At 47.8% G+C, this 18,679-nt stretch overlaps 13 non-coding genes across 13 annotated transcripts; all 13 read right to left on the reverse strand.

Annotated features, from left to right (window-relative positions):
* Window positions 1-144: 144 nt before the first annotated feature.
* Window positions 145-335, reverse strand: LOC142688005 (U2 spliceosomal RNA). Its single transcript, XR_012857177.1, has one exon. It is a non-coding gene; the product is annotated as a U2 spliceosomal RNA (small nuclear RNA).
* A 1,300-nt stretch (window positions 336-1,635) lies between these two features.
* LOC142688006 (U2 spliceosomal RNA) lies at window positions 1,636-1,826 on the reverse strand. The gene has a single exon (XR_012857178.1). It is a non-coding gene; the product is annotated as a U2 spliceosomal RNA (small nuclear RNA).
* Window positions 1,827-3,126: 1,300 nt separating this feature from the next.
* Window positions 3,127-3,317, reverse strand: LOC142687984 (U2 spliceosomal RNA). The gene has a single exon (XR_012857158.1). It is a non-coding gene; the product is annotated as a U2 spliceosomal RNA (small nuclear RNA).
* A 1,292-nt stretch (window positions 3,318-4,609) lies between these two features.
* On the reverse strand, window positions 4,610-4,800 carry LOC142687985 (U2 spliceosomal RNA). The gene has a single exon (XR_012857159.1). It is a non-coding gene; the product is annotated as a U2 spliceosomal RNA (small nuclear RNA).
* A 1,292-nt stretch (window positions 4,801-6,092) lies between these two features.
* Window positions 6,093-6,283, reverse strand: LOC142687987 (U2 spliceosomal RNA). The gene has a single exon (XR_012857160.1). It is a non-coding gene; the product is annotated as a U2 spliceosomal RNA (small nuclear RNA).
* Window positions 6,284-7,575: 1,292 nt separating this feature from the next.
* On the reverse strand, window positions 7,576-7,766 carry LOC142687988 (U2 spliceosomal RNA). The gene has a single exon (XR_012857161.1). It is a non-coding gene; the product is annotated as a U2 spliceosomal RNA (small nuclear RNA).
* A 1,276-nt stretch (window positions 7,767-9,042) lies between these two features.
* Window positions 9,043-9,233, reverse strand: LOC142688020 (U2 spliceosomal RNA). Its single transcript, XR_012857190.1, has one exon. It is a non-coding gene; the product is annotated as a U2 spliceosomal RNA (small nuclear RNA).
* A 1,296-nt stretch (window positions 9,234-10,529) lies between these two features.
* Window positions 10,530-10,720, reverse strand: LOC142687989 (U2 spliceosomal RNA). The gene has a single exon (XR_012857162.1). It is a non-coding gene; the product is annotated as a U2 spliceosomal RNA (small nuclear RNA).
* Window positions 10,721-12,000: 1,280 nt separating this feature from the next.
* On the reverse strand, window positions 12,001-12,191 carry LOC142688021 (U2 spliceosomal RNA). The gene has a single exon (XR_012857191.1). It is a non-coding gene; the product is annotated as a U2 spliceosomal RNA (small nuclear RNA).
* Window positions 12,192-13,487: 1,296 nt separating this feature from the next.
* Window positions 13,488-13,678, reverse strand: LOC142687991 (U2 spliceosomal RNA). Its single transcript, XR_012857164.1, has one exon. It is a non-coding gene; the product is annotated as a U2 spliceosomal RNA (small nuclear RNA).
* A 1,284-nt stretch (window positions 13,679-14,962) lies between these two features.
* Window positions 14,963-15,153, reverse strand: LOC142687992 (U2 spliceosomal RNA). Its single transcript, XR_012857165.1, has one exon. It is a non-coding gene; the product is annotated as a U2 spliceosomal RNA (small nuclear RNA).
* A 1,292-nt stretch (window positions 15,154-16,445) lies between these two features.
* LOC142687993 (U2 spliceosomal RNA) lies at window positions 16,446-16,636 on the reverse strand. The gene has a single exon (XR_012857166.1). It is a non-coding gene; the product is annotated as a U2 spliceosomal RNA (small nuclear RNA).
* A 1,312-nt stretch (window positions 16,637-17,948) lies between these two features.
* LOC142687994 (U2 spliceosomal RNA) lies at window positions 17,949-18,139 on the reverse strand. The gene has a single exon (XR_012857167.1). It is a non-coding gene; the product is annotated as a U2 spliceosomal RNA (small nuclear RNA).
* Between the last annotated feature and the right edge of the window lie 540 nt (window positions 18,140-18,679).

Consider the following 18,679-nt stretch of genomic DNA (forward strand, 5'->3'; position numbering starts at 1 on the left):
TAATCAATGAGCTCATTATCACTCATGCATTGTCCAACAGGTGTTGAAATAATGGGATTAAAAGGGGAGATCCCTTCAGAAAGACAGAAACAATAGCAAAGACAAAAAACACTTTTGGAATCTGCTTTTAGTCAACACATAAGGAAAGGGTGCACCGGTCCTGGAAATACTGCAATACCAGGTCAATGCGTGGAGTGGACAGAGCAAGCTCTATTTCCATCTCCCTGTTCTAAAAATCCATTTAATATATGGTCCCCGGATAGGGGACGTATCAGATATTAAACTGATAAGAACAGATACTACACTTGATCTTAGCCAAAAGGCCGAGAAGCGATAACCCGAACGGGCCGCGCGTTGCCCGAGCCTGCCCGATACTGCTGTTCAGCCCTTGCAGCGATTCAGCCTACTTCTAGGCAATTCCATGGGGCCCTGCAGGCTCACACACTCACAGCTACACGGGAGGTGAATAAAGGCCGGAGAGGAAGCCAGACAGGATTTGCTTCTTTTGCTTGCACCACAATGCAGTGCTGAAAGAGGAGGAATCTACATAAAAACGCCTTCCTGGCAACGCCCAAATGCCCTGCTGCCATGCAGATAAACACTGGCAGCGGCAGCAAGTGCATGCCCACAGCCACCCCTTGTTCCTTCACACCTTGTATCAGCTGTAATCCAGTCCAGTCCAGTGCTGCCTGCTGAGCAGCACTGACCAACACTGCCTGGGCCCAGGCTTTTATCTCTGAGGCCCCATTATGATGTCAGAAAGCTGGCTCTGGAATCCTGAGGGCTCCACTATGACACGTGCAAAGTTCCGTCTGAACTTTATATAAGACGGTGAGGCTCAGTCAGTCACTCAGTGTTGCCTGAGAGGGCAACACTGCAACAGCCGGCCGCCAGGCTGTCTTTTTTTTGCACAGCTAGTTGCCTCCAGGAGGCCACAAGAGGGAGACAAGGGACTGCAAAATGGAAAATAGGCATCCACCAACTTTACAGACAACTTCTCCTTGCTCCTACAACCTCCATCCTTGCACAGTTTGTTATTCTTCTAGGTAACATAGTAACAAATCCAAATTGCTGCTCTCTTTGTAGGCAAGCAAGGCTTTGTTGCAACTGCAATTCTTACTTCTTCTTGAAATGTAGGGACGACAGTACATTCCATCACATCCATCTAGTGTACACAGGTAGGTCCATTGTGGCGGGCAGGTGAGCGGGCGGGCTGCTTTATTGGCTGTTTGCTGTTCCCCTACTCCACTCCACTATTTGACTGTTGTGCTGCATCAATCAATCAATCAATCAATCAATCAATCAATCAATCAATCAATCAATCAATCAATCAATCAGTGGCTGGCTCAGGTGCAGCTCTTTAACTTACCTAAAAGGGAGGGCGGAGAGAAGACAAGGAAGGTGAATGAGGTGTTCCAATGTGAAATGCCGGAAACACAGAAACACAGACGACACACAACAAGAGGTGGCAATCTATTCATTAATTGCATTTAATCAATGAGCTCATTATCACTCATGCATTGTCCAACAGGTGTTGAAATAATGGGATTAAAAGGGGAGATCCCTTCAGAAAGACAGAAACAATAGCAAAGACAAAAAACACTTTTGGAATCTGCTTTTAGTCAACACATAAGGAAAGGGTGCACCGGTCCTGGAAATACTGCAATACCAGGTCAATGCGTGGAGTGGACAGAGCAAGCTCTATTTCCATCTCCCTGTTCTAAAAATCCATTTAATATATGGTCCCCGGATAGGGGACGTATCAGATATTAAACTGATAAGAACAGATACTACACTTGATCTTAGCCAAAAGGCCGAGAAGCGATAACCCGAACGGGCCGCGCGTTGCCCGAGCCTGCCCGATACTGCTGTTCAGCCCTTGCAGCGATTCAGCCTACTTCTAGGCAATTCCATGGGGCCCTGCAGGCTCACACACTCACAGCTACACGGGAGGTGAATAAAGGCCGGAGAGGAAGCCAGACAGGATTTGCTTCTTTTGCTTGCACCACAATGCAGTGCTGAAAGAGGAGGAATCTACATAAAAACGCCTTCCTGGCAACGCCCAAATGCCCTGCTGCCATGCAGATAAACACTGGCAGCGGCAGCAAGTGCATGCCCACAGCCACCCCTTGTTCCTTCACACCTTGTATCAGCTGTAATCCAGTCCAGTCCAGTGCTGCCTGCTGAGCAGCACTGACCAACACTGCCTGGGCCCAGGCTTTTATCTCTGAGGCCCCATTATGATGTCAGAAAGCTGGCTCTGGAATCCTGAGGGCTCCACTATGACACGTGCAAAGTTCCGTCTGAACTTTATATAAGACGGTGAGGCTCAGTCAGTCACTCAGTGTTGCCTGAGAGGGCAACACTGCAACAGCCGGCCGCCAGGCTGTCTTTTTTTTGCACAGCTAGTTGCCTCCAGGAGGCCACAAGAGGGAGACAAGGGACTGCAAAATGGAAAATAGGCATCCACCAACTTTACAGACAACTTCTCCTTGCTCCTACAACCTCCATCCTTGCACAGTTTGTTATTCTTCTAGGTAACATAGTAACAAATCCAAATTGCTGCTCTCTTTGTAGGCAATCAAGGCTTTGTTGCAACTGCAATTCTTACTTCTTCTTGAAATGTAGGGACGACAGTACATTCCATCACATCCATCTAGTGTACACAGGTAGGTCCATTGTGGCGGGCAGGCGAGCGGGCGGGCTGCTTTATTGGCTGTTTGCTGTTCCCCTACTCCACTCCACTATTTGACTGTTGTGCTGCATCAATCAATCAATCAATCAATCAATCAATCAATCAATCAATCAATCAATCAATCAATCAATCAGTGGCTGGCTCAGGTGCAGCTCTTTAACTTACCTAAAAGGGAGGGCGGAGAGAAGACAAGGAAGGTGAATGAGGTGTTCCAATGTGAAATGCCGGAAACACAGAAACACAGACGACACACAACAAGAGGTGGCAATCTATTCATTAATTGCATTTAATCAATGAGCTCATTATCACTCATGCATTGTCCAACAGGTGTTGAAATAATGGGATTAAAAGGGGAGATCCCTTCAGAAAGACAGAAACAATAGCAAAGACAAAAAACACTTTTGGAATCTGCTTTTAGTCAACACATAAGGAAAGGGTGCACCGGTCCTGGAAATACTGCAATACCAGGTCAATGCGTGGAGTGGACAGAGCAAGCTCTATTTCCATCTCCCTGTTCTAAAAATCCATTTAATATATGGTCCCCAGATAGGGGACGTATCAGATATTAAACTGATAAGAACAGATACTACACTTGATCTTAGCCAAAAGGCCGAGAAGCGATAACCCGAACGGGCCGCGCGTTGCCCGAGCCTGCCCGATACTGCTGTTCAGCCCTTGCAGCGATTCAGCCTACTTCTAGGCAATTCCATGGGGCCCTGCAGGCTCACACACTCACAGCTACACGGGAGGTGAATAAAGGCCGGAGAGGAAGCCAGACAGGATTTGCTTCTTTTGCTTGCACCACAATGCAGTGCTGAAAGAGGAGGAATCTACATAAAAACGCCTTCCTGGCAACGCCCAAATGCCCTGCTGCCATGCAGATAAACACTGGCAGCGGCAGCAAGTGCATGCCCACAGCCACCCCTTGTTCCTTCACACCTTGTATCAGCTGTAATCCAGTCCAGTCCAGTGCTGCCTGCTGAGCAGCACTGACCAACACTGCCTGGGCCCAGGCTTTTATCTCTGAGGCCCCATTATGATGTCAGAAAGCTGGCTCTGGAATCCTGAGGGCTCCACTATGACACGTGCAAAGTTCCGTCTGAACTTTATATAAGACGGTGAGGCTCAGTCAGTCACTCAGTGTTGCCTGAGAGGGCAACACTGCAACAGCCGGCCGCCAGGCTTTCTTTTTTTTGCACAGCTAGTTGCCTCCAGGAGGCCACAAGAGGGAGACAAGGGACTGCAAAATGGAAAATAGGCATCCACCAACTTTACAGACAACTTCTCCTTGCTCCTACAACCTCCATCCTTGCACAGTTTGTTATTCTTCTAGGTAACATAGTAACAAATCCAAATTGCTGCTCTCTTTGTAGGCAAGCAAGGCTTTGTTGCAACTGCAATTCTTACTTCTTCTTGAAATGTAGGGACGACAGTACATTCCATCACATCCATCTAGTGTACACAGGTAGGTCCATTGTGGCGGGCAGGCGAGCGGGCGGGCTGCTTTATTGGCTGTTTGCTGTTCCCCTACTCCACTCCACTATTTGACTGTTGTGCTGCATCAATCAATCAATCAATCAATCAATCAATCAATCAATCAATCAATCAATCAATCAGTGGCTGGCTCAGGTGCAGCTCTTTAACTTACCTAAAAGGGAGGGCGGAGAGAAGAGAAGGAAGGTGAATGAGGTGTTCCAATGTGAAATGCCGGAAACACAGAAACACAGACGACACACAACAAGAGGTGGCAATCTATTCATTAATTGCATTTAATCAATGAGCTCATTATCACTCATGCATTGTCCAACAGGTGTTGAAATAATGGGATTAAAAGGGGAGATCCCTTCAGAAAGACAGAAACAATAGCAAAGACAAAAAACACTTTTGGAATCTGCTTTTAGTCAACACATAAGGAAAGGGTGCACCGGTCCTGGAAATACTGCAATACCAGGTCAATGCGTGGAGTGGACAGAGCAAGCTCTATTTCCATCTCCCTGTTCTAAAAATCCATTTAATATATGGTCCCCAGATAGGGGACGTATCAGATATTAAACTGATAAGAACAGATACTACACTTGATCTTAGCCAAAAGGCCGAGAAGCGATAACCCGAACGGGCCGCGCGTTGCCCGAGCCTGCCCGATACTGCTGTTCAGCCCTTGCAGCGATTCAGCCTACTTCTAGGCAATTCCATGGGGCCCTGCAGGCTCACACACTCACAGCTACACGGGAGGTGAATAAAGGCCGGAGAGGAAGCCAGACAGGATTTGCTTCTTTTGCTTGCACCACAATGCAGTGCTGAAAGAGGAGGAATCTACATAAAAACGCCTTCCTGGCAACGCCCAAATGCCCTGCTGCCATGCAGATAAACACTGGCAGCGGCAGCAAGTGCATGCCCACAGCCACCCCTTGTTCCTTCACACCTTGTATCAGCTGTAATCCAGTCCAGTCCAGTGCTGCCTGCTGAGCAGCACTGACCAACACTGCCTGGGCCCAGGCTTTTATCTCTGAGGCCCCATTATGATGTCAGAAAGCTGGCTCTGGAATCCTGAGGGCTCCACTATGACACGTGCAAAGTTCCGTCTGAACTTTATATAAGACGGTGAGGCTCAGTCAGTCACTCAGTGTTGCCTGAGAGGGCAACACTGCAACAGCCGGCCGCCAGGCTGTCTTTTTTTTGCACAGCTAGTTGCCTCCAGGAAGCCACAAGAGGGAGACAAGGGACTGCAAAATGGAAAATAGGCATCCACCAACTTTACAGACAACTTCTCCTTGCTCCTACAACCTCCATCCTTGCACAGTTTGTTATTCTTCTAGGTAACATAGTAACAAATCCAAATTGCTGCTCTCTTTGTAGGCAAGCAAGGCTTTGTTGCAACTGCAATTCTTACTTCTTCTTGAAATGTAGGGACGACAGTACATTCCATCACATCCATCTAGTGTACACAGGTAGGTCCATTGTGGCGGGCAGGCGAGCGGGCGGGCTGCTTTATTGGCTGTTTGCTGTTCCCCTACTCCACTCCACTATTTGACTGTTGTGCTGCATCAATCAATCAATCAATCAATCAATCAATCAATCAATCAATCAATCAATCAATCAGTGGCTGGCTCAGGTGCAGCTCTTTAACTTACCTAAAAGGGAGGGCGGAGAGAAGACAAGGAAGGTGAATGAGGTGTTCCAATGTGAAATGCCGGAAACACAGAAACACAGACGACACACAACAAGAGGTGGCAATCTATTCATTAATTGCATTTAATCAATGAGCTCATTATCACTCATGCATTGTCCAACAGGTGTTGAAATAATGGGATTAAAAGGGGAGATCCCTTCAGAAAGACAGAAACAATAGCAAAGACAAAAAACACTTTTGGAATCTGCTTTTAGTCAACACATAAGGAAAGGGTGCACCGGTCCTGGAAATACTGCAATACCAGGTCAATGCGTGGAGTGGACAGAGCAAGCTCTATTTCCATCTCCCTGTTCTAAAAATCCATTTAATATATGGTCCCCAGATAGGGGACGTATCAGATATTAAACTGATAAGAACAGATACTACACTTGATCTTAGCCAAAAGGCCGAGAAGCGATAACCCGAACGGGCCGCGCGTTGCCCGAGCCTGCCCGATACTGCTGTTCAGCCCTTGCAGCGATTCAGCCTACTTCTAGGCAATTCCATGGGGCCCTGCAGGCTCACACACTCACAGCTACACGGGAGGTGAATAAAGGCCGGAGAGGAAGCCAGACAGGATTTGCTTCTTTTGCTTGCACCACAATGCAGTGCTGAAAGAGGAGGAATCTACATAAAAACGCCTTCCTGGCAACGCCCAAATGCCCTGCTGCCATGCAGATAAACACTGGCAGCGGCAGCAAGTGCATGCCCACAGCCACCCCTTGTTCCTTCACACCTTGTATCAGCTGTAATCCAGTCCAGTCCAGTGCTGCCTGCTGAGCAGCACTGACCAACACTGCCTGGGCCCAGGCTTTTATCTCTGAGGCCCCATTATGATGTCAGAAAGCTGGCTCTGGAATCCTGAGGGCTCCACTATGACACGTGCAAAGTTCCGTCTGAACTTTATATAAGACGGTGAGGCTCAGTCAGTCACTCAGTGTTGCCTGAGAGGGCAACACTGCAACAGCCGGCCGCCAGGCTGTCTTTTTTTTGCACAGCTAGTTGCCTCCAGGAGGCCACAAGAGGGAGACAAGGGACTGCAAAATGGAAAATAGGCATCCACCAACTTTACAGACAACTTCTCCTTGCTCCTACAACCTCCATCCTTGCACAGTTTGTTATTCTTCTAGGTAACATAGTAACAAATCCAAATTGCTGCTCTCTTTGTAGGCAAGCAAGGCTTTGTTGCAACTGCAATTCTTACTTCTTCTTGAAATGTAGGGACGACAGTACATTCCATCACATCCATCTAGTGTACACAGGTAGGTCCATTGTGGCGGGCAGGCGAGCGGGCGGGCTGCTTTATTGGCTGTTTGCTGTTCCCCTACTCCACTCCACTATTTGACTGTTGTGCTGCATCAATCAATCAATCAATCAATCAATCAATCAATCAATCAATCAATCAATCAATCAGTGGCTGGCTCAGGTGCAGCTCTTTAACTTACCTAAAAGGGAGGGCGGAGAGAAGACAAGGAAGGTGAATGAGGTGTTCCAATGTGAAATGCCGGAAACACAGAAACACAGACGACACACAACAAGAGGTGGCAATCTATTCATTAATTGCATTTAATCAATGAGCTCATTATCACTCATGCATTGTCCAACAGGTGTTGAAATAATGGGATTAAAAGGGGAGATCCCTTCAGAAAGACAGAAACAATAGCAAAGACAAAAAACACTTTTGGAATCTGCTTTTAGTCAACATATATGGAAAGGGTGCACCGGTCCTGGAAATACTGCAATACCAGGTCAATGCGTGGAGTGGACAGAGCAAGCTCTATTTCCATCTCCCTGTTCTAAAAATCCATTTAATATATGGTCCCCAGATAGGGGACGTATCAGATATTAAACTGATAAGAACAGATACTACACTTGATCTTAGCCAAAAGGCCGAGAAGCGATAACCCGAACGGGCCGCGCGTTGCCCGAGCCTGCCCGATACTGCTGTTCAGCCCTTGCAGCGATTCAGCCTACTTCTAGGCAATTCCATGGGGCCCTGCAGGCTCACACACTCACAGCTACACGGGAGGTGAATAAAGGCCGGAGAGGAAGCCAGACAGGATTTGCTTCTTTTGCTTGCACCACAATGCAGTGCTGAAAGAGGAGGAATCTACATAAAAACGCCTTCCTGGCAACGCCCAAATGCCCTGCTGCCATGCAGATAAACACTGGCAGCGGCAGCAAGTGCATGCCCACAGCCACCCCTTGTTCCTTCACACCTTGTATCAGCTGTAATCCAGTCCAGTCCAGTGCTGCCTGCTGAGCAGCACTGACCAACACTGCCTGGGCCCAGGCTTTTATCTCTGAGGCCCCATTATGATGTCAGAAAGCTGGCTCTGGAATCCTGAGGGCTCCACTATGACACGTGCAAAGTTCCGTCTGAACTTTATATAAGACGGTGAGGCTCAGTCAGTCACTCAGTGTTGCCTGAGAGGGCAACACTGCAACAGCCGGCCGCCAGGCTGTCTTTTTTTTGCACAGCTAGTTGCCTCCAGGAGGCCACAAGAGGGAGACAAGGGACTGCAAAATGGAAAATAGGCATCCACCAACTTTACAGACAACTTCTCCTTGCTCCTACAACCTCCATCCTTGCACAGTTTGTTATTCTTCTAGGTAACATAGTAACAAATCCAAATTGCTGCTCTCTTTGTAGGCAAGCAAGGCTTTGTTGCAACTGCAATTCTTACTTCTTCTTGAAATGTAGGGACGACAGTACATTCCATCACATCCATCTAGTGTACACAGGTAGGTCCATTGTGGCGGGCAGGCGAGCGGGCGGGCTGCTTTATTGGCTGTTTGCTGTTCCCCTACTCCACTCCACTATTTGACTGTTGTGCTGCATCAATCAATCAATCAATCAATCAATCAATCAATCAATCAGTGGCTGGCTCAGGTGCAGCTCTTTAACTTACCTAAAAGGGAGGGCGGAGAGAAGACAAGGAAGGTGAATGAGGTGTTCCAATGTGAAATGCCGGAAACACAGAAACACAGACGACACACAACAAGAGGTGGCAATCTATTCATTAATTGCATTTAATCAATGAGCTCATTATCACTCATGCATTGTCCAACAGGTGTTGAAATAATGGGATTAAAAGGGGAGATCCCTTCAGAAAGACAGAAACAATAGCAAAGACAAAAAACACTTTTGGAATCTGCTTTTAGTCAACACATAAGGAAAGGGTGCACCGGTCCTGGAAATACTGCAATACCAGGTCAATGCGTGGAGTGGACAGAGCAAGCTCTATTTCCATCTCCCTGTTCTAAAAATCCATTTAATATATGGTCCCCAGATAGGGGACGTATCAGACATTAAACTGATAAGAACAGATACTACACTTGATCTTAGCCAAAAGGCCGAGAAGCGATAACCCGAACGGGCCGCGCGTTGCCCGAGCCTGCCCGATACTGCTGTTCAGCCCTTGCAGCGATTCAGCCTACTTCTAGGCAATTCCATGGGGCCCTGCAGGCTCACACACTCACAGCTACACGGGAGGTGAATAAAGGCCGGAGAGGAAGCCAGACAGGATTTGCTTCTTTTGCTTGCACCACAATGCAGTGCTGAAAGAGGAGGAATCTACATAAAAACGCCTTCCTGGCAACGCCCAAATGCCCTGCTGCCATGCAGATAAACACTGGCAGCGGCAGCAAGTGCATGCCCACAGCCACCCCTTGTTCCTTCACACCTTGTATCAGCTGTAATCCAGTCCAGTCCAGTGCTGCCTGCTGAGCAGCACTGACCAACACTGCCTGGGCCCAGGCTTTTATCTCTGAGGCCCCATTATGATGTCAGAAAGCTGGCTCTGGAATCCTGAGGGCTCCACTATGACACGTGCAAAGTTCCGTCTGAACTTTATATAAGACGGTGAGGCTCAGTCAGTCACTCAGTGTTGCCTGAGAGGGCAACACTGCAACAGCCGGCCGCCAGGCTGTCTTTTTTTTGCACAGCTAGTTGCCTCCAGGAGGCCACAAGAGGGAGACAAGGGACTGCAAAATGGAAAATAGGCATCCACCAACTTTACAGACAACTTCTCCTTGCTCCTACAACCTCCATCCTTGCACAGTTTGTTATTCTTCTAGGTAACATAGTAACAAATCCAAATTGCTGCTCTCTTTGTAGGCAAGCAAGGCTTTGTTGCAACTGCAATTCTTACTTCTTCTTGAAATGTAGGGACGACAGTACATTCCATCACATCCATCTAGTGTACACAGGTAGGTCCATTGTGGCGGGCAGGCGAGCGGGCGGGCTGCTTTATTGGCTGTTTGCTGTTCCCCTACTCCACTCCACTATTTGACTGTTGTGCTGCATCAATCAATCAATCAATCAATCAATCAATCAATCAATCAATCAATCAATCAATCAATCAGTGGCTGGCTCAGGTGCAGCTCTTTAACTTACCTAAAAGGGAGGGCGGAGAGAAGACAAGGAAGGTGAATGAGGTGTTCCAATGTGAAATGCCGGAAACACAGAAACACAGACGACACACAACAAGAGGTGGCAATCTATTCATTAATTGCATTTAATCAATGAGCTCATTATCACTCATGCATTGTCCAACAGGTGTTGAAATAATGGGATTAAAAGGGGAGATCCCTTCAGAAAGACAGAAACAATAGCAAAGACAAAAAACACTTTTGGAATCTGCTTTTAGTCAACATATATGGAAAGGGTGCACCGGTCCTGGAAATACTGCAATACCAGGTCAATGCGTGGAGTGGACAGAGCAAGCTCTATTTCCATCTCCCTGTTCTAAAAATCCATTTAATATATGGTCCCCAGATAGGGGACGTATCAGATATTAAACTGATAAGAACAGATACTACACTTGATCTTAGCCAAAAGGCCGAGAAGCGATAACCCGAACGGGCCGCGCGTTGCCCGAGCCTGCCCGATACTGCTGTTCAGCCCTTGCAGCGATTCAGCCTACTTCTAGGCAATTCCATGGGGCCCTGCAGGCTCACACACTCACAGCTACACGGGAGGTGAATAAAGGCCGGAGAGGAAGCCAGACAGGATTTGCTTCTTTTGCTTGCACCACAATGCAGTGCTGAAAGAGGAGGAATCTACATAAAAACGCCTTCCTGGCAACGCCCAAATGCCCTGCTGCCATGCAGATAAACACTGGCAGCGGCAGCAAGTGCATGCCCACAGCCACCCCTTGTTCCTTCACACCTTGTATCAGCTGTAATCCAGTCCAGTCCAGTGCTGCCTGCTGAGCAGCACTGACCAACACTGCCTGGGCCCAGGCTTTTATCTCTGAGGCCCCATTATGATGTCAGAAAGCTGGCTCTGGAATCCTGAGGGCTCCACTATGACACGTGCAAAGTTCCGTCTGAACTTTATATAAGACGGTGAGGCTCAGTCAGTCACTCAGTGTTGCCTGAGAGGGCAACACTGCAACAGCCGGCCGCCAGGCTGTCTTTTTTTTGCACAGCTAGTTGCCTCCAGGAGGCCACAAGAGGGAGACAAGGGACTGCAAAATGGAAAATAGGCATCCACCAACTTTACAGACAACTTCTCCTTGCTCCTACAACCTCCATCCTTGCACAGTTTGTTATTCTTCTAGGTAACATAGTAACAAATCCAAATTGCTGCTCTCTTTGTAGGCAAGCAAGGCTTTGTTGCAACTGCAATTCTTACTTCTTCTTGAAATGTAGGGACGACAGTACATTCCATCACATCCATCTAGTGTACACAGGTAGGTCCATTGTGGCGGGCAGGCGAGCGGGCGGGCTGCTTTATTGGCTGTTTGCTGTTCCCCTACTCCACTCCACTATTTGACTGTTGTGCTGCATCAATCAATCAATCAATCAATCAATCAATCAATCAATCAATCAGTGGCTGGCTCAGGTGCAGCTCTTTAACTTACCTAAAAGGGAGGGCGGAGAGAAGACAAGGAAGGTGAATGAGGTGTTCCAATGTGAAATGCCGGAAACACAGAAACACAGACGACACACAACAAGAGGTGGCAATCTATTCATTAATTGCATTTAATCAATGAGCTCATTATCACTCATGCATTGTCCAACAGGTGTTGAAATAATGGGATTAAAAGGGGAGATCCCTTCAGAAAGACAGAAACAATAGCAAAGACAAAAAACACTTTTGGAATCTGCTTTTAGTCAACACATAAGGAAAGGGTGCACCGGTCCTGGAAATACTGCAATACCAGGTCAATGCGTGGAGTGGACAGAGCAAGCTCTATTTCCATCTCCCTGTTCTAAAAATCCATTTAATATATGGTCCCCAGATAGGGGACGTATCAGACATTAAACTGATAAGAACAGATACTACACTTGATCTTAGCCAAAAGGCCGAGAAGCGATAACCCGAACGGGCCGCGCGTTGCCCGAGCCTGCCCGATACTGCTGTTCAGCCCTTGCAGCGATTCAGCCTACTTCTAGGCAATTCCATGGGGCCCTGCAGGCTCACACACTCACAGCTACACGGGAGGTGAATAAAGGCCGGAGAGGAAGCCAGACAGGATTTGCTTCTTTTGCTTGCACCACAATGCAGTGCTGAAAGAGGAGGAATCTACATAAAAACGCCTTCCTGGCAACGCCCAAATGCCCTGCTGCCATGCAGATAAACACTGGCAGCGGCAGCAAGTGCATGCCCACAGCCACCCCTTGTTCCTTCACACCTTGTATCAGCTGTAATCCAGTCCAGTCCAGTGCTGCCTGCTGAGCAGCACTGACCAACACTGCCTGGGCCCAGGCTTTTATCTCTGAGGCCCCATTATGATGTCAGAAAGCTGGCTCTGGAATCCTGAGGGCTCCACTATGACACGTGCAAAGTTCCGTCTGAACTTTATATAAGACGGTGAGGCTCAGTCAGTCACTCAGTGTTGCCTGAGAGGGCAACACTGCAACAGCCGGCCGCCAGGCTGTCTTTTTTTTGCACAGCTAGTTGCCTCCAGGAGGCCACAAGAGGGAGACAAGGGACTGCAAAATGGAAAATAGGCATCCACCAACTTTACAGACAACTTCTCCTTGCTCCTACAACCTCCATCCTTGCACAGTTTGTTATTCTTCTAGGTAACATAGTAACAAATCCAAATTGCTGCTCTCTTTGTAGGCAAGCAAGGCTTTGTTGCAACTGCAATTCTTACTTCTTCTTGAAATGTAGGGACGACAGTACATTCCATCACATCCATCTAGTGTACACAGGTAGGTCCATTGTGGCGGGCAGGCGAGCGGGCGGGCTGCTTTATTGGCTGTTTGCTGTTCCCCTACTCCACTCCACTATTTGACTGTTGTGCTGCATCAATCAATCAATCAATCAATCAATCAATCAATCAATCAATCAATCAAGCAATCAATCAGTGGCTGGCTCAGGTGCAGCTCTTTAACTTACCTAAAAGGGAGGGCGGAGAGAAGACAAGGAAGGTGAATGAGGTGTTCCAATGTGAAATGCCGGAAACACAGAAACACAGACGACACACAACAAGAGGTGGCAATCTATTCATTAATTGCATTTAATCAATGAGCTCATTATCACTCATGCATTGTCCAACAGGTGTTGAAATAATGGGATTAAAAGGGGAGATCCCTTCAGAAAGACAGAAACAATAGCAAAGACAAAAAACACTTTTGGAATCTGCTTTTAGTCAACACATAAGGAAAGGGTGCACCGGTCCTGGAAATACTGCAATACCAGGTCAATGCGTGGAGTGGACAGAGCAAGCTCTATTTCCATCTCCCTGTTCTAAAAATCCATTTAATATATGGTCCCCAGATAGGGGACGTATCAGATATTAAACTGATAAGAACAGATACTACACTTGATCTTAGCCAAAAGGCCGAGAAGCGATAACCCGAACGGGCCGCGCGTTGCCCGAGCCTGCCCGATACTGCTGTTCAGCCCTTGCAGCGATTCAGCCTACTTCTAGGCAATTCCATGGGGCCCTGCAGGCTCACACACTCACAGCTACACGGGAGGTGAATAAAGGCCGGAGAGGAAGCCAGACAGGATTTGCTTCTTTTGCTTGCACCACAATGCAGTGCTGAAAGAGGAGGAATCTACATAAAAACGCCTTCCTGGCAACGCCCAAATGCCCTGCTGCCATGCAGATAAACACTGGCAGCGGCAGCAAGTGCATGCCCACAGCCACCCCTTGTTCCTTCACACCTTGTATCAGCTGTAATCCAGTCCAGTCCAGTGCTGCCTGCTGAGCAGCACTGACCAACACTGCCTGGGCCCAGGCTTTTATCTCTGAGGCCCCATTATGATGTCAGAAAGCTGGCTCTGGAATCCTGAGGGCTCCACTATGACACGTGCAAAGTTCCGTCTGAACTTTATATAAGACGGTGAGGCTCAGTCAGTCACTCAGTGTTGCCTGAGAGGGCAACACTGCAACAGCCGGCCGCCAGGCTGTCTTTTTTTTGCACAGCTAGTTGCCTCCAGGAGGCCACAAGAGGGAGACAAGGGACTGCAAAATGGAAAATAGGCATCCACCAACTTTACAGACAACTTCTCCTTGCTCCTACAACCTCCATCCTTGCACAGTTTGTTATTCTTCTAGGTAACATAGTAACAAATCCAAATTGCTGCTCTCTTTGTAGGCAAGCAAGGCTTTGTTGCAACTGCAATTCTTACTTCTTCTTGAAATGTAGGGACGACAGTACATTCCATCACATCCATCTAGTGTACACAGGTAGGTCCATTGTGGCGGGCAGGCGAGCGGGCGGGCTGCTTTATTGGCTGTTTGCTGTTCCCCTACTCCACTCCACTATTTGACTGTTGTGCTGCATCAATCAATCAATCAATCAATCAATCAATCAATCAATCAATCAATCAGTGGCTGGCTCAGGTGCAGCTCTTTAACTTACCTAAAAGGGAGGGCGGAGAGAAGACAAGGAAGGTGAATGAGGTGTTCCAATGTGAAATGCCGGAAACACAGAAACACAGACGACACACAACAAGAGGTGGCAATCTATTCATTAATTGCATTTAATCAATGAGCTCATTATCACTCATGCATTGTCCAACAGGTGTTGAAATAATGGGATTAAAAGGGGAGATCCCTTCAGAAAGACAGAAACAATAGCAAAGACAAAAAACACTTTTGGAATCTGCTTTTAGTCAACATATAAGGAAAGGGTGCACCGGTCCTGGAAATACTGCAATACCAGGTCAATGCGTGGAGTGGACAGAGCAAGCTCTATTTCCATCTCCCTGTTCTAAAAATCCATTTAATATATGGTCCCCAGATAGGGGACGTATCAGATATTAAACTGATAAGAACAGATACTACACTTGATCTTAGCCAAAAGGCCGAGAAGCGATAACCCGAACGGGCCGCGCGTTGCCCGAGCCTGCCCGATACTGCTGTTCAGCCCTTGCAGCGATTCAGCCTACTTCTAGGCAATTCCATGGGGCCCTGCAGGCTCACACACTCACAGCTACACGGGAGGTGAATAAAGGCCGGAGAGGAAGCCAGACAGGATTTGCTTCTTTTGCTTGCACCACAATGCAGTGCTGAAAGAGGAGGAATCTACATAAAAACGCCTTCCTGGCAACGCCCAAATGCCCTGCTGCCATGCAGATAAACACTGGCAGCGGCAGCAAGTGCATGCCCACAGCCACCCCTTGTTCCTTCACACCTTGTATCAGCTGTAATCCAGTCCAGTCCAGTGCTGCCTGCTGAGCAGCACTGACCAACACTGCCTGGGCCCAGGCTTTTATCTCTGAGGCCCCATTATGATGTCAGAAAGCTGGCTCTGGAATCCTGAGGGCTCCACTATGACACGTGCAAAGTTCCGTCTGAACTTTATATAAGACGGTGAGGCTCAGTCAGTCACTCAGTGTTGCCTGAGAGGGCAACACTGCAACAGCCGGCCGCCAGGCTGTCTTTTTTTTGCACAGCTAGTTGCCTCCAGGAGGCCACAAGAGGGAGACAAGGGACTGCAAAATGGAAAATAGGCATCCACCAACTTTACAGACAACTTCTCCTTGCTCCTACAACCTCCATCCTTGCACAGTTTGTTATTCTTCTAGGTAACATAGTAACAAATCCAAATTGCTGCTCTCTTTGTAGGCAAGCAAGGCTTTGTTGCAACTGCAATTCTTACTTCTTCTTGAAATGTAGGGACGACAGTACATTCCATCACATCCATCTAGTGTACACAGGTAGGTCCATTGTGGCGGGCAGGCGAGCGGGCGGGCTGCTTTATTGGCTGTTTGCTGTTCCCCTACTCCACTCCACTATTTGACTGTTGTGCTGCATCAATCAATCAATCAATCAATCAATCAATCAATCAATCAATCAAGCAATCAATCAGTGGCTGGCTCAGGTGCAGCTCTTTAACTTACCTAAAAGGGAGGGCGGAGAGAAGACAAGGAAGGTGAATGAGGTGTTCCAATGTGAAATGCCGGAAACACAGAAACACAGACGACACACAACAAGAGGTGGCAATCTATTCATTAATTGCATTTAATCAATGAGCTCATTATCACTCATGCATTGTCCAACAGGTGTTGAAATAATGGGATTAAAAGGGGAGATCCCTTCAGAAAGACAGAAACAATAGCAAAGACAAAAAACACTTTTGGAATCTGCTTTTAGTCAACACATAAGGAAAGGGTGCACCGGTCCTGGAAATACTGCAATACCAGGTCAATGCGTGGAGTGGACAGAGCAAGCTCTATTTCCATCTCCCTGTTCTAAAAATCCATTTAATATATGGTCCCCAGATAGGGGACGTATCAGATATTAAACTGATAAGAACAGATACTACACTTGATCTTAGCCAAAAGGCCGAGAAGCGATAACCCGAACGGGCCGCGCGTTGCCCGAGCCTGCCCGATACTGCTGTTCAGCCCTTGCAGCGATTCAGCCTACTTCTAGGCAATTCCATGGGGCCCTGCAGGCTCACACACTCACAGCTACACGGGAGGTGAATAAAGGCCGGAGAGGAAGCCAGACAGGATTTGCTTCTTTTGCTTGCACCACAATGCAGTGCTGAAAGAGGAGGAATCTACATAAAAACGCCTTCCTGGCAACGCCCAAATGCCCTGCTGCCATGCAGATAAACACTGGCAGCGGCAGCAAGTGCATGCCCACAGCCACCCCTTGTTCCTTCACACCTTGTATCAGCTGTAATCCAGTCCAGTCCAGTGCTGCCTGCTGAGCAGCACTGACCAACACTGCCTGGGCCCAGGCTTTTATCTCTGAGGCCCCATTATGATGTCAGAAAGCTGGCTCTGGAATCCTGAGGGCTCCACTATGACACGTGCAAAGTTCCGTCTGAACTTTATATAAGACGGTGAGGCTCAGTCAGTCACTCAGTGTTGCCTGAGAGGGCAACACTGCAACAGCCGGCCGCCAGGCTGTCTTTTTTTTGCACAGCTAGTTGCCTCCAGGAGGCCACAAGAGGGAGACAAGGGACTGCAAAATGGAAAATAGGCATCCACCAACTTTACAGACAACTTCTCCTTGCTCCTACAACCTCCATCCTTGCACAGTTTGTTATTCTTCTAGGTAACATAGTAACAAATCCAAATTGCTGCTCTCTTTGTAGGCAAGCAAGGCTTTGTTGCAACTGCAATTCTTACTTCTTCTTGAAATGTAGGGACGACAGTACATTCCATCACATCCATCTAGTGTACACAGGTAGGTCCATTGTGGCGGGCAGGCGAGCGGGCGGGCTGCTTTATTGGCTGTTTGCTGTTCCCCTACTCCACTCCACTATTTGACTGTTGTGCTGCATCAATCAATCAATCAATCAATCAATCAATCAATCAATCAATCAATCAATCAATCAATCAATCAATCAATCAATCAGTGGCTGGCTCAGGTGCAGCTCTTTAACTTACCTAAAAGGGAGGGCGGAGAGAAGACAAGGAAGGTGAATGAGGTGTTCCAATGTGAAATGCCGGAAACACAGAAACACAGACGACACACAACAAGAGGTGGCAATCTATTCATTAATTGCATTTAATCAATGAGCTCATTATCACTCATGCATTGTCCAACAGGTGTTGAAATAATGGGATTAAAAGGGGAGATCCCTTCAGAAAGACAGAAACAATAGCAAAGACAAAAAACACTTTTGGAATCTGCTTTTAGTCAACACATAAGGAAAGGGTGCACCGGTCCTGGAAATACTGCAATACCAGGTCAATGCGTGGAGTGGACAGAGCAAGCTCTATTTCCATCTCCCTGTTCTAAAAATCCATTTAATATATGGTCCCCAGATAGGGGACGTATCAGATATTAAACTGATAAGAACAGATACTACACTTGATCTTAGCCAAAAGGCCGAGAAGCGATAACCCGAACGGGCCGCGCGTTGCCCGAGCCTGCCCGATACTGCTGTTCAGCCCTTGCAGCGATTCAGCCTACTTCTAGGCAATTCCATGGGGCCCTGCAGGCTCACACACTCACAGCTACACGGGAGGTGAATAAAGGCCGGAGAGGAAGCCAGACAGGATTTGCTTCTTTTGCTTGCACCACAATGCAGTGCTGAAAGAGGAGGAATCTACATAAAAACGCCTTCCTGGCAACGCCCAAATGCCCTGCTGCCATGCAGATAAACACTGGCAGCGGCAGCAAGTGCATGCCCACAGCCACCCCTTGTTCCTTCACACCTTGTATCAGCTGTAATCCAGTCCAGTCCAGTGCTGCCTGCTGAGCAGCACTGACCAACACTGCCTGGGCCCAGGCTTTTATCTCTGAGGCCCCATTATGATGTCAGAAAGCTGGCTCTGGAATCCTGAGGGCTCCACTATGACACGTGCAAAGTTCCGTCTGAACTTTATATAAGACGGTGAGGCTCAGTCAGTCACTCAGTGTTGCCTGAGAGGGCAACAC

This window comes from Rhinoderma darwinii, assembly GCF_050947455.1.
Source record: "Rhinoderma darwinii isolate aRhiDar2 chromosome 5 unlocalized genomic scaffold, aRhiDar2.hap1 SUPER_5_unloc_24, whole genome shotgun sequence".
Lineage (NCBI taxonomy): Eukaryota > Metazoa > Chordata > Amphibia > Anura > Rhinodermatidae > Rhinoderma > Rhinoderma darwinii.